Raw genomic sequence first — 14,955 nt, 5'->3', positions numbered from 1 at the left:
ACCTGTTTCCATCTGTTTCAGATGAAGTTACATTGTTTCATAGTTTGCCATTGTGAGATTTGAACTCTTGATCTTAGGGTTACAAACGCAGTACCATAACCACTTGGCTATTTAGGCCAAGCAGAGCAATAGTGTAACTCTTTCGAGTACAAACCCGTTTTCATCTGTTTCAGATGAAGTTACATTGTTTCATAGTTTGCCATTGTGAGATTTGAACTCTTGATGAAGTTACATTGTTTCATAGTTTGCCATTGTGAGATTTGAACTCTTGATGAAGTTACATTGTTTCATAGTTTGCCATTGTGAGATTTGAACTCTTGATGAAGTTACATTGTTTCATAGTTTGCCATTGTGAGATTTGAACTCTTGATGAAGTTACATTGTTTCATAGTTTGCCATTGTGAGATTTGAACTCTTGATTTCGTAACTCTTTCGAGTACAAACCCGTTCCCATCTGTTTCAAATGAAGTTACATTGTTTCCCATTGTGAGATTTGAACTCTTGATACTCTTTTGAGTAAACCTGTTTCCATCTGTTTCAGATGAAGTTACGTTGTTTCATAGTTTGCCATTGTGAGATTTGAACTCTTGATACTCTTTTGAGTAAACCTGTTTCCATCTGTTTCAGATGAAGTTACATTGTTTCATAGTTTGCCATTGTGAGATTTGAACTCTTGATCTTAGGGTTACAAACCCAGTACCATAACCACTTGGCTATTTAGGCCAAGCTTAATAATGGGGTCAGGATAGTGTGCATGCATGTGTAACTCTTTTGAGTACAAACATGTTTCCATCTGTTCCTAGTCAGATGAAGTTACATTGTTTCATAGTTTGCCATTGTGAGATTTGAACTCTTGATCTTGGGGTTACAAGCCCAGTACCATAACCACTTGGCCATTTAGGCCAAGCCTAAAAATCCACTTCCATCTGTTTCAGATGAAGTTACATTGTTTCATAGTTTTGCCATTGTGAGATTTGAACTCTTGATCTTAAGGTTACAAACCCAGTATCATAACCACTTGGCTATTTAAGCCAAGCCAGAGCAATAGTGTATTTGCTTTGTCCAGTGGTAATAGACAATGAGAGGGCCAATCGGAATCCTTAAAACAGTTGCAGGCCAGTTGCATGAGGCCAGTGTTAATTGCATAAATTAAGGTCAAGTGCCTACAGGTGGGGTGCATTGGAGAATTACATGTGCACATAGCGACCTTTATTGACATTGATGGTGGGTTGTAGAGTTAGGAGCTATACATTTGTAATGTCTTACCTTGTGAATAAATCTAAAACGGAGTAAAGATTGACTTTTGGTCTCCTCCTTCACCAACTGTAAGAAGTTGAACATCCACAATGTTGTGGCATTGATTTCTTGGAGGCTTGCTAACTGTTGTTGGTCCATCCATTCAGGATGACCAACCATCCATGATTTTCTGGGGCTGTCCTGCCATTTAGCTTTTAGCCTCACGACCGAAGTCAGGCCTTTGTGGGATGTGTATTATCCTGGATTTTTTCTGTCTCTACATCTTCTCTGTCTGCGCATGTGCAGATCCTAGCCGACACAGCCACGAGGGATCAGAGAAAACACTGGCCAGCATTGTCCTCTGTAATATGCTAGCCTTGGCAGGTGGGTGGTTTGGGTTTGTGGCTGTATAGAGGGTGTCTGGGGGCCGGGATGCCAGCCAATGGGGGCAGTATTGAATTTGGTTCCTATAGCTGTGACAGCAGGCTCATGCATGAGTCCAGGTCCGAGTTCTTCCGCCCCCACGGTCTTGTCACCAACCCCCAACACACTCTCTCAGTCCCATCAGCATCCCCTGCCTCAAAGTTCCCTTTTTTTAAAATCCAGAGTTGGTGACCCAGCACCAGTTCTCTCTCGGGCTTGCCATCTCCTCAAAGAAGCCACTACTTCCATGGAGAAGTTACATGGATTTATTGCCCACTCTGTCTAATAGATAAGCTGCCTTTAAACATTGATTCAAAGTTCCCACCTAGCCCATTAAGTGGCAATAAGATATGGCCCCCCCAAAAGGCTCAGGCCTGTTGCTAAAGGCATTGGCTGTACAGCATGAATGTACCACTTGCTGCTCATCTGCTATCTATCGAATGAATATCCCTCAACTATAAATAAATGCAATGTATTTACTACCTAGTGTTTGTAAAACATGATTAAATGTATGAATGATCAATGAGTGAGTCTTCTTTAAAAGCATGCAGTTTTTACAATGTTTAGTAGTAAATTCTAGCGCTGTTTCATTGGACAGTTCTATTGAACATAATAAAAACCTTAGATCAAAACCAAAATGGCCAAATGCTACAGAATTCAGAATTTATTATTCAAGCATTGCAAGTTGGGTATGTCTAAATTTAAAAGAAAATCATGACATTAAAAAGGAAGTAGCAATACTTGCCAATATCTGTCTCAACCTACGCAATCGTAAGTGACAAATTTAACTTATCAAAAATTATTTGAACCTTTAGTCCAGCATTTTGGATTTCTTTCCCTCCAGAGCTGCTGCATAACATTGCTGACTGGAGAGGACATTTGTTTCCTGGATTTGCTTCATTCATTTGCAGTGTGTTGGGGCTCTTATCTCCTGAAAAACAACCTGTTAGTTGATAAGAACAAAAAAACTGCGGATGCTGGAAATCCAAAACAAAAACAGAATTACCTGGAAAAACTCAGCAGGTCTGGCAGCATCCGCCGATGCTGCCAGACCTGCTGAGTTTTTCCAGGTAATTCTGTTTTTGTAACCTGTTAGTTGAGTTTTCTGAAGATTTTCCTTCCCCCTTAAAGGCACCACATTTGCCTGACTAATTTGCTGCTGTGGAGGCAACAACTAGCTATTTTAATATAGCATTAAAAGCAGTGAATCTCTCAATTGTATCCTTAGCAACCTCCTAGACTGTTAAACGCCAAGAAAAAAAAACCCAGATTAATTGTTTTGATCTGTCCATAAAACCTGGCATGGTGGATTTATATGCCAGAATGCTTTTCTGTTATTTGGATGCATTTAAAACTAGTCAATATTACACTTCCAGCATAGCAAATCCATCTCTAATGGAGATGTTCATGATGGGCGGCCTTTGAATCGAATAAAGTCTACACAGCCCAGCAAAATGACACTTATTGTTCCATTAGGAAGTTGATATCTTGGTATGGGACTTGCAGAGGAGCTTTTCTCAAGTCTGTTGGGTGACAATAATGGATGGTAAATTATTAATGTTTGCGAAAGAACCCACCTGCTTAAAGGAGGTATAATACAGTGATGTACAATGAGTGGTTGAGTCAGCATGAATGCAATGAATTTTGAGTCTTGTTACTGTATTCAGGCGAAAAACCTCAAAATGGAAGCTAAGATACCATCTACAGATCAGATTGCCCTAAAAGTAAGTTCCTTTTTAAATATCCCTTTTATCAGTGTATAGTATGAGAGTTATTTGAGCACTGACTTTGTAACAGGCAAGGCATGAACGAGCCAGAGGTCCAAGTAACCTTACATGCAGCAAAGCTGAAAATGGAATAACTTCACATTTGCTGATGAGTTTTAACATTTCTATTAATTTTTAATAAGTCTTGCAAACTTGACATATGCATTTTGTACTTTTGAGAAGCAGACAATTCCTGGTGGAAGCAAATGATAAATATATTAGCTAAGATTGTGAAAATACCCTTTAGCTTTCTTCAAAACTTGATAAATCCAAGCTTGTTTGAATTTGATTTTATTTTCCTTCTACGTACTATACCAAGTGGTTGCAGCTACAGTATCAGTAGTCATGATCAGAGTAAAGGTTTAGATAGTTTCATTATCGCAGGTGTGGCCATTGGAAAGAGAGAACGATTTTAGAAATCATGGACATTTCAATGAGCTTCAGGCTGTCAGATGGAAGTAATCGCCTTTGAAAATGTCAAGCATTTGTGCTTTTTTTGTATACGTTCTTGTTGAAGATGGTTCAAACCTGTGATGCTGAAATCCTGAATTATTTATTACTGATGGTTATTTGCAAAACAAAACCACAATGGGGAGGTGATGGTGTAGTGGTATTGTCGCTGGACGGTTAATCCAGAGACCCAGGGTAATGCTCTGGGGACCAGGGCAGATGTTGGAATTTGAATTAAATAACAATCTGGAATTAAAAGTCTAATGGGTAAAGTCTACTGTCTAATTGTCGCTTGTCACTAATGTCCTTTAGGGAAGTCTGCTGTCCTTACCTGGCCTGGCCTACAGGTGACTCCAGATCCACAATGAGGTTGACTCTTAAATGCCCTCTGAACTAGGGCAACTAGGGATGGGTGATGAATGCTGGCTTGGCCAGCGACACCTACATCCCATCCATATGAATAATAAAAAAATAAGATTATGTAAACCTACTGAAATGTGAAAGTGAATTTTAAACTTGATTATAGTAGACTTACTTTTACTTCAACAAATGACTGTGTTAATTTTAGTTGTACAATTCTCCTTTTCTACTGACTGTCCCCCAAATCCAGGGTTTAAGGTATGAAGGCAGATGTTTTTAATGTAAGCTGATGAATATAGAAAGATGAAATGTTAAACTTGATTTTACATTGGAGCATAGAAGGAGCAGTAAGTGGATATTGCAGTTTGTGAAAGTGTTGGAATGAAAATTCATTTTCCTGAAACGCCAAAAAGGAATTTTGACTTTTTCTGGAATAAATAAGATTTTTTATTTGTATGATTATGTAGTATATCATTTGAAATACATTCTCAGCTCGAGCAATGTAGTCCTTCTTCACAATTTATTCAGTAACTTCCTTATTATTCAGTATCTTTATTCCTTCAATTCCCTTCAATTCGATTCCTCACCTAGACACGATAACTGTCAAAACTGATTCCAACTGGTTTATTGCTGAAGTATGTGGCTAACCAATTTTACTAGCGAATAAAATTCTAGGAATAATGTAATTTTTATTCTGTGTCTAATGTAGTATTGCTACAACTGCAGCCCAGGTTGTGAAACTTTATATTGATGCTGCAAAAATTTAAAGTAATTTAATGGAGCTGTGATTGGGCAAGCCAGAGTTTTGATCCCATATATCTGTTATTCATTTCATGTATACAATCCTATTACACAATGTAAATAGTTTCTTGCCAATGTTCAGATGCAATGAAGTTGGATGTATTTCACTTCACCCATGAACCATTTTGTTATGAAAACAAGGTGTCATTCATAATATGAGTACATTAGTCAACTGCAGCCATATGTCCATCTGCTGCTGATCTTAAAAATAAGATGTCAAGCATCAGCTAGATTGCCATACAACAATTGGTTAACCACATTTTATGATTCTCTGTTAATTTTGTTCTGGAGCGAGGCTGTTTAACTGGTATAGACAATAAGGGTTGCATTTTTGCCACCAAGGTGGGTAGCTCAATTCCTGACCTCTGCTCTCGCCAAGCCAATAAGTTTGTTTTCATAACAGCTTCTCCTTGGAGGAAAGGAAGCTTCACCATAGTGAAGGTTTCTTTATAATGGCTTTACAATTTCTTTACAAAAAGTACTTAAGATCAGTTGGGAATAGGTAGCTCAAGTCAGGAAATTTCACTCGAGAGGTGGGGGTGGGAGCAAGTTCGGCCCATCAGCCCCGAAAACAGATCGTGGGTGATCATGGAGTTTGGGGGGAGTGAGTCCTGAGGTAGGCTGGTTAGCAGGCTCACCTCAGTTCTCTGGGACTACATCCCAGTGCGATAAAAGCAGTAGGATCTCTCGTCCTCAGCCCTCACACACTCATCCCCATGCCACCTCCATGCCCAAGACTCTCAGATGCATTAGCTCAGCAGGGCTCTGTTTGGACAAACTGAAGTGCAGTGTTTACTTTCATTGATTAACATTTTTAATGTTATAATAAGTTAGTCTTTTTTGTTCTCTTTTGTCACTATATGTTTATTTAGACAAGGTTAAGAGGTGTGAACTGGGCAAAGCTCCTGAAACTGTAGTTGCCTGGCCTGATTGACAGTTTTATAGGATTGTAGGAATAGTTTTTATCAAAACAGATTTCTGAAAGGGCATTTTCTTCCCTCAGTATTTCAACACTTGCCATTTTCATTAAATGGCTCATTGGTTCTGTACATAGTGCATAAACTGGGTGAACAGACATGGAGATGGCATGGAAGGAACATGGAGATAGTATGGAGGGGGATGAAAGAGGCACGAGTTAGACCTTTTAAACTTGCCTTTCAAAAGGTCCCTGAATCCAGACTATGATTCACAACTCCTCTGGGCCATGAGCCACAAGTCATCCAGAAGCTGTTCTGACTCCTCCAAGATTGGGGGAGAGGGGCCGGGGTGGGGGCTGCTCTGAGATGCCTACCTCCATAACGGAGCCAGCCAAGTCAGGAGTAAAGAGTATGAGATTACTACCCTTATCCTGCACCAAAAAAAATTGCTGGTGCCTGGAATGGGGATGGGAGTCACATGCTAGTGTATTCCTTTCTTTTCTAAATATTCATGAGTAACCTGACTTCCTTATGCTTTTGTCAAATAAGTTAAATCTCAGGTAAGGGCGCAGATAATTTTTTGTGTTTGATAGCTACACAAGGAGTAGCTAATAATGTCCAGTAGTGAAACCTATTTCCAATTTCTTCCTCCTCCCCACCAGGGGAAACTCTTTCGAGTACAAACCCGTTTCCATCTGTTTCAGATGAAGTTATATTGTTTCATAGTTTGCCATTGTGTGATTTGAACTCTTGATCTTGGAGTTACAAACCCAGTACCATAACCACTTGGCTATTTAGGCCAAGCTCCCCACCAGGGGAACTTGTACCATCCTAGACTGTGTGCTAATAGATCTAAATGAGCCTGTACTTTGATTTGGACTCAGCCCCTGGGGCCACTTTCTTTGCAGTAATTGGTGCACCTTTTATCTTTTGGGTTGATAAAATTTCAACAGTACAATGTTGTTTCATTGTAATGGTTTCTGTGAAAATGTTTTTATATTGTACCATTTGTATATTGTATAATTTTGAGAGTATAATTGCTTTGGTTTCACTCGGATGGCTTGCTCATCAAACAAACTGGAAACTATTTTTGTACTGAACAGCAATCATAATGATGTGTTACACTTTGAGGTAGTTGCTTTAATTGTTTACTTTTGATAATGTACTTAAGTTTATTGCTTACAGCCAAGGGACCCTACTCTTAAGAGTGAAGTATTACAACCATGTTACTTTGTTAGCACTAAAATTTAGGATAGTAGCAGTCCTGTGCCTATAAGAAGATTAAATAGAATCACATTAACGTGCCTTGAAACATGCTGTGAAGTGACAACATCTGTGTTGCAAACCCTGCAGGAGACTAGGAGCAACTTGTGAAATTCACCTTATCGATTGCATGAAATTTGCTTTACAACTAGTTCTCAACTTGCATGGATACTATGAGACCTGTGCTGGCACTAGTGGTATCCATGATAGATCTGGTGTAGCCAGCAGTGTCCCAAAAATGGACCTGCTGGATTCAGTATGGTCAGTGCCACCAGTCGGACCTGGTTAAAAGAAAATGGATCTTAAGTCACAGCTGTCATTGAATTACCACCCCCAATCACATGGGAGCAAGCTGCATGAGGCTTAGGAGATGCAAATTTGTGATGCTGGATTGAGATTTGGTAGTAGTAATGAAGTTATAACACCCCTGACCCTCCCACCCCCTCCCACAAACTCAGAAACTTTTGGTCTTCTGATTGGCTTTTATGTCTCCCATCTCCCTTCAGCTTGGCATAGGTAGAAACACTGTCAGCTGCTTTGGCCCCATGCTCTGAAACTTACTCCCTAAATCTCTTTACCCATCCACTTCTTCCTCCGAAAACGCAATTGTTTTGACTACTCTCTCCCTCCTAGTGTCCATTTGTGATGGATGTCAGGATCTTTTTTTAATTCCAGACTGGATATACGACAAAGGAGAGAGTGAAGTGTATTTCTGACCAATACATCTATTACATGTTTGTTGTGATGGCTGTAGTCACTCCACTAAGTGTATTCTTTGATTGAATTGTCATATTTATAGTGTGAATAATGATCTGATCACAGTACTGGTATTATGCCTGTAAAATCAAATTCCCATCTGGGGCCAATATCAGCTCAGGCAGTAAGATGATGCAGATTCGCAGGTCATCAGAGGAAAAATTACTCTGGCTAATTTCTTGCACGAAATGTGCCTCCAGCTGACTGATCTTGGTGAGGTTTTAATAGCTGCATTCCTGAGCTATGGGAGCCTTAAACTTACCATGCCTTCCCAAACTTTCTTATTTTGCTGTATTTTATTAACCATTTATTTTTCTTGTGGACCTGTCTTTTGTCTCTATACTCTCACTATCACCTCATTTTACCTTGCAACTGTTTTTTTGTTAGTTAATCATTCCTGCCCTGCACCATGTCAAATTAATTATTTTCCTGATGAGCCCACCCTCTGCCCAACCCCATACCTCTGCACTTGGCTAGAAGCTGACATCTTTAACATCTTTCAATTCTAATAAAAGGTCATTGACCTGAAAGGTTAATTCTGTTTTTATTCTTCACAGGTGCTATCTCACTGGGCTGAATCTTTGTGTAGCATTTTCCGTTTTAATTTCAGCATTTCTTATACGATTTGCAGTGTTCATTTTATTGGTGCCTGAGTCTTCATATCACATCTGTTTCAATATGACATTCAATCTTTACAGCAATCTTCAGCCATTGTTCTGCACAAAATTGATTGAGATGCAAAGCTTAAAAAGAACTATTTAGGTTAGGAAGAATTCTGGTTCACGAATGTTGAAGAAATCAGGCGTATCTAGGTAATTAATTTCTGCTGTTAATTTGTGAAGCTTTAAGCACTATCTTGAAAGTTTCGTTTACATTGGAACTTTCTTTGAAATTATTGGGCATATTAACGTTGGAGTCAAAAGAGGGCTGGGAACTTGGAATGATTGATTTCCCCCAGAGATTGTTTCTGGAGCAAGGATTATCATAGGATTTCAGTAAAATAAAAGGGCTTGCATTGCCACACGGACTATGAAGCACTTGCTTAGTTTCCACTTTCCTCCCTGGCTAAGTTCCCTTTATTTTCATACTTCATTTGCTTTTCTTTTTTCCAACATTGCTTTGTTTCCCCTACATGCCTCTCTCCTACTCCTAGTGGACGACAACTCATTTCTAACTAATAGCATGTAACAGACTGCTGAGGAAGAATGAAATTTCTCCATTACCTGTAGCAATTAAAAATAAAGAAATAGCTAGCATTTATGGAGCAATATATCTAAGAATGGATACTTTTGATGTAGTTAAAGGCAACAACCATTTGGCAAAAAACAATTAGATGAATGTTCGCTTAAGCTTTGTTTTGGATGCTGGATGGGGGAATAATGCTGAAAAGAGAACTGGAAGTGTTCCCTGCCCTTCAGATATTGCTATGGGATCTTTAATGTCCACCTGAACCAACAGAACAGAGAAGGTAAAAGCAAAATACTGCGGATGCTGGAGATCTGAAATAAAAACAAAGTGCTGGAAAAACTCAGCTGCCAGACCAGCTGAACTTTTCCAGCACTTTGATTTTCTTTCAGAACAGAGAAACCTCAGTTTAATTATCCTCAGGAAATGACCCTTAACAATGCAGCACTCCTTTATCCTAGATTGTGTTTGCATTTTGAAGTGGGATTTGAACCTATAACCAATCCAAAACTGATTCTAAATTTCCCTCTTATTGGGCAGCATTGTCCCATTAGTATATGTCTAATTCTTTTTTGATAGCACTTATTGCAGAAGAATTCTGTCAATGACAGTATATTGGACTATTTGTGGTAGTAACCATAGCTTGTCAGCCCAGATGTGCTTAATGAGCCTGAAAGCTCTATCATCACATATTTAAGTGCTGTAGTGCACAGGGACCCTTTTGCTTTATGTTTTAAGGGCTTTTATTGTTATGCTTAGAACACCACTCTTCTAAAGTTGCTTTTAAATTGTGTTAGCAACAACTAAGTGATACTTGTGTAGACTGGTCATGACAAATTATCCACTACATAGGCATGTTGTAATTGCATAAGATGTCACCAACAAGTTATGTCACAATGGGCCAAATAAAGGGGATGGGGGAATATGAATATATATTTTATTTTTTATTGTATAATAATATAAAACAGGTGTACCTAAATTGCACCATTATCAAAATACTGTACTGTTTTTACTAAGTACCATCAGACCAGCATCAGGTATGAAGTCCTTGGAAAAAGTGAGTTCCCTTAGGTGCACAGTCTAACAAATTTCATCAGTTTTACCTTTACCTTTGCTTAATATTGTTTTTCTGCCACTGGCTTTGGGAGCCCTGGGCTATGGGAGTCAGTAGTTACAGAACAACATCAAAGCTGATTAATTGTAAATTTAGTTGCGATATTATTGAATTGTGAGGCTCACAATAATATTTCAGAATGAGAAATAGAACCCTTTAAAAGAAAATAAAGGACATTGAATTACTGTCTCGTACACTATATACAAGGCCCGTTGTCTCAATTTAAAACTGGCTTCTTTCCCCAAAACTATGTAGTTCAAATTTGACATTACACAAAGTGCAAAGCCAAAGTTAGCATGCTTCTTGCTTTTTGTGTGCTAGTGCACTTCTTGCATTCAGCCTACATGGCAAGCTAACATCAATGCGAAAGAGAGAACCAAGTATCTAAGTCTCACTCTGTTAGTACACAGCCTCTGTTTAGGCAAGTCCTGTGCTATGCATCCTGTTGGTGGTGCACAGAAACTGGGTTTCTTGCCACCCCAGGCTAAAGTTTCAGAGGAATTCTGAGGTTTGGTCCCCAGACATGCAGCGTGCAGGCCCACTGTCGTATGCACACACCTTGATGCTCAAGAACCAAATTCCCAGCTATGGGCAAATAGCCTCACTGCCTTGTGGATACCTTGGGAGAGATGAAGCTAAGGGAGTAAACCTTGATTCAAAATCTGCAGTGGAGCCCAAAGTCGACTGATGCTAACCCTATAATCTTCTCTGACAGCTCCTGCAGCCAAGTCGATGCTGAACGTGATGCTCTGCATTCATCAGTTGTTGACAGCTTTTTGCACTGGAAGACCAGCAAGTTTTGGGCAGATCAAAGAGCGTCTTTCACTGACTTGGTATTCCAGCGGCAGTTGATATCATCCTGGGAGAACCCTTTCTCCCCCCCCAAAAAAATTCATTTAGTTCATAAAATCTGTAAAAGTACATTGCAAAACATTTCAAATTGAATATTAAAGGAAATGCAATAAAATTCAACTTGTCTCCATGTAGCATGTTCCAATCTGAGATGCCCATATGCAAAATACAAATTGGGGTTAGTAAACTACTCTTTGGGAGCTGAACCCAGTGTGAAACAACTCTTTGAAGTGGACTCGCAATCCAAAGTTGTACCGCCATTTCTTTATTGATGCGTACCCAGGGAATCACTTTGTATTGAAGCAGCAGTGTAAATGAAGTCCTTTGCAATGAATTGCAAAGAGGTTTGCACAGCAGAAAAGCTATGCTTTTTACCTTGCAAATTTACCTAGTACCCAAGAGGGAAAGCTTTGAGCTGCTTGAGGAAGTTAGACAATATAAATGCCACCTTTCCTGATACAGCTTCATAATGAAATATTCTTTGGTTTGTGTATATATACCTTTATTATGGTATACAAAATTCATAATTACACACATAGAAAATCACCCATATAAATATTATAGGAAAGAAAATTAATGCTCATTTTGAAAAATAAGTCCTACTTGCAGGATAAAGTAGTGCCAACACCGTAGCTTACCCATTCACGATCAGCCTTCAAGCACAGTACTGACCCCTACATCATTAGTGCAATCTCTGCTGAATATTTATTTGACCAATTGGAGTTATTAGATTCTCTATCTCCATTTCCTCTTTTTTTAAAAACTATTTCGTGACTTTCAGATATCTCTTACCATTCTGACCAGTTCCAAGGGCTCCACTGGTGCTGGTAACTGTATTGGATGGTGAATGAGGGAGGTGGAATAACTGTCACTTCAGATTTTCCACATCCTTCTCAGAATGTGCCAGTTCTCCACTTAGATTTCAGAAGGTCTCCTTTACCTCAGGAATTCCCTTAGGTGAGGTGAGAGTGATTGCCCTTGATATCAAGACAGCATTTTATCGAGTGTGGCATCAAGCCAAACTGGAGTCAATGGGAATCGGGAGGTGGGAAAACTCTCCGCTGGCTGGAGTCATACCTAGCACAAAGGAAAGATGGTTGTAATTGTTGGAGGTCAATGATCTCAGTTCCAGAACATCACTGTAGGAGTTCCTCAGTATAGTGTTCTAGCCAAATCATTATCAGCTACTTCATCAATAACCTTCCTTCCATTGTAAGGTTAGAAGTGGGGAAGTTCGCTGATGATTGCACAATGTGCGGCACCATTCGCAATGACTCAGATACTGAAGCAGCCCATGTCTAAAGCAGCAAGACCTGGACAATATCTGGGCTTGCTCTGATGAGGATCATGTAACATTCGTGCTACATAAGTGCCAGGCAACGAACTTCTCCAACAAGTGAGGGAATCTAACTATTGCCCCATGACATTCAATGACATTACCATTGCTGAATACCCCACTATCAACATCCTGGGGTTACTATTGACTAGAAACTGAACTGGACTAGCCACATAAATAATGTGGCTACAAAAGTAGGTCAGAGGCTCAGAATCCTCCGGCAAGTAACTTGCCACCTGACTCCCAAAGCCTGTCCACCAGCTACAAGGCTCAAGTCAGGAGCACTCTCGACTTGCCTGGATGAGGGCAGCTCCAACAACACTTCAGAAGCTGAACACCATCCAAGACACAGCAGCCCACTTAATTGGCACCTCATTCACAAACCTTCTCTCCCTCCACCACTGGCGCACTGTGGCAGCAATGTCTACCATCTACAAGATGCACTCACCAAGCCTCCTTAGACAGCACCTCTGAACTCACAACTGCTAACGTCTAGAAGGACAAGGGCAGCAGGCACGTGGGAACACCGCCACCTACAAGTTCCTCTCCAAGCCACTCATCATCCTGACCTGGAAACATATTGCTATTCCTTCACTGTCAAAATCCTGGGAACTCCCTCCTTAACAACACTGTGGGTGTACCTAAACCACGTGGACTGCAGTGGTTCAAGAAGGCAGCTCACCACCACCTTTTCAAGGTCAATTAGGGATGAGCAACAAATGCTGGCCTAGCCAGTGATACTCACGTCCATGAAAAGATTGTGGAAATTTGGATAAGTTACTTCACTGCAGTTGGTATGTCTTGCACTGGTGACTTAGTATATTCCAGCTGTAAATTTGGTTTAGGTCAGCAAACTCGACTCTCTATTCAAGTATTACTTTGAATTTTCATTTGCATCATAGTCAAATAATTTGCATTAATGCAAACTATTAAGGACTATCTTTTCAAACTCTAATTTGCTGTGTACCTTCATGCCCCTACCTAGATCTATATCCAATACCTATTTAGCTTGAAGCATTGTTTCAAGTGCATCCTGTTTCCTCCCTGCCTTCACATGACTTTCCAGCCTCCTACTGAGGAGCATATTTTTCTTCAGTTTCTGCCTGAAGGCAAGTCCAACCTGCAGCGACATGACCTCCACCATGGCAGGGGGCAGGTCCCGAATCCACCCCTGCCAGAACATGGATCAAACCACATGCAGTTGACATCAACCTGACACACACCAGCTGTCCAGCCAACCTGCACCCAAGGACTCCGAGTTGCTGTGGCAACATATATTTTTCCATGCACGTTGTAGTCTGGAGCTGTGGATAGTGATGTTGGAGGCTCCAATTTCCTTCCATCAGATGGCTGACCAGGAATCTCTCCGCTCTTACTGTCTGTCATTGGGGTGTGTGTGTTGGAAGGAGTTACAGGTTGATACTCAATCTGTTTGGCTGCATTATGTATTCACCTTACTGGACCATCAAGTCCTGGAGTGGGACTTATAAACTGGAGCTTCTGGTTCAGAGGCAGGAACAATACCCACTAGATCTTATACAACAAGACCTTATATAATAATTAAGGTTGCTGATTCACTATTTTTACAGGAAAAATGACAATTCAATTCCTAGACTACACATTTAAAATCTCGAAGACCTATAATAAAAATGCAATTTGACTTGCTCAGTCAGCACAAGTCAGATGATACAGATGTTGCATTGTTTATCCCATGACACAACATCCCAGTTCTATTCACCAAGTCATGGGGTAAATTATGGCGTGCATGCATGTATGTGTATATCTTTTATTATAATTCAAAACAGATCTTTTTTAAACAAGATATATGTATCTTGTTTATATATGCATGTTTAAATGTAAGATGTAGAAAATGAATCATTCGATTCTTGATATTTCTGACCGCGACCCTAAGTATTTAGACTGTGATTTTAAAGGGACGCTGTTTAACACTTCAAATGGCATATCATATGCTTTAACACAAGCAGCACCAGATGATAGATGGTGCTATCAATTACAATAAAAAAAGCTAAATTATCTGTAAGAATCTAAGTAACCACAAAAACCAATGAGTTCATTCCTTCTAATTTGTCAAATTTATCTAAATAGGTTACCCTTCTAGTTGATGTGTTACAACACTGTTATATAATGAGTCAATAACTGAATTTATTAATCTGTTAGGTCACAATGCTTATAACAGCCTAATATAAAAATTTCATGCAGGCCAATACTTTAAGCAAGAAGAGTTATTAGATATATATATATATATATATATATATATATAGATATATATAGATATAGATATATATATATATATATATGACACCTTTTTAAATTGAGAAGCCACGTCTGTAAAGCTTGCTCTAGTGTAAAATACTATTCTTTTGCACAAATGGCAGTTTGACTGTGACAGTTGGAAAATTAAGAATACTTCCCTTTTAATACTTTTCACAAAATTACTTATTATGGCTATAGACAACTGAAATTTTACATGGTTCT

General features: G+C 39.5%; 1 protein-coding gene across 3 annotated transcripts in view; it reads left to right on the top strand.

Annotated features, from left to right (window-relative positions):
* peak1 (pseudopodium-enriched atypical kinase 1) overlaps nucleotides 1-14,955 on the top strand; it is a 205,507-nt gene that overhangs the window by 102,935 nt on the left and 87,617 nt on the right. The gene's annotated exons all lie outside the window — the stretch shown is intronic.

Source organism: Carcharodon carcharias, chromosome 32, assembly GCF_017639515.1.
Source record: "Carcharodon carcharias isolate sCarCar2 chromosome 32, sCarCar2.pri, whole genome shotgun sequence".
Lineage (NCBI taxonomy): Eukaryota > Metazoa > Chordata > Chondrichthyes > Lamniformes > Lamnidae > Carcharodon > Carcharodon carcharias.
This window is presented reverse-complemented; position numbering and strand designations above follow the sequence as displayed.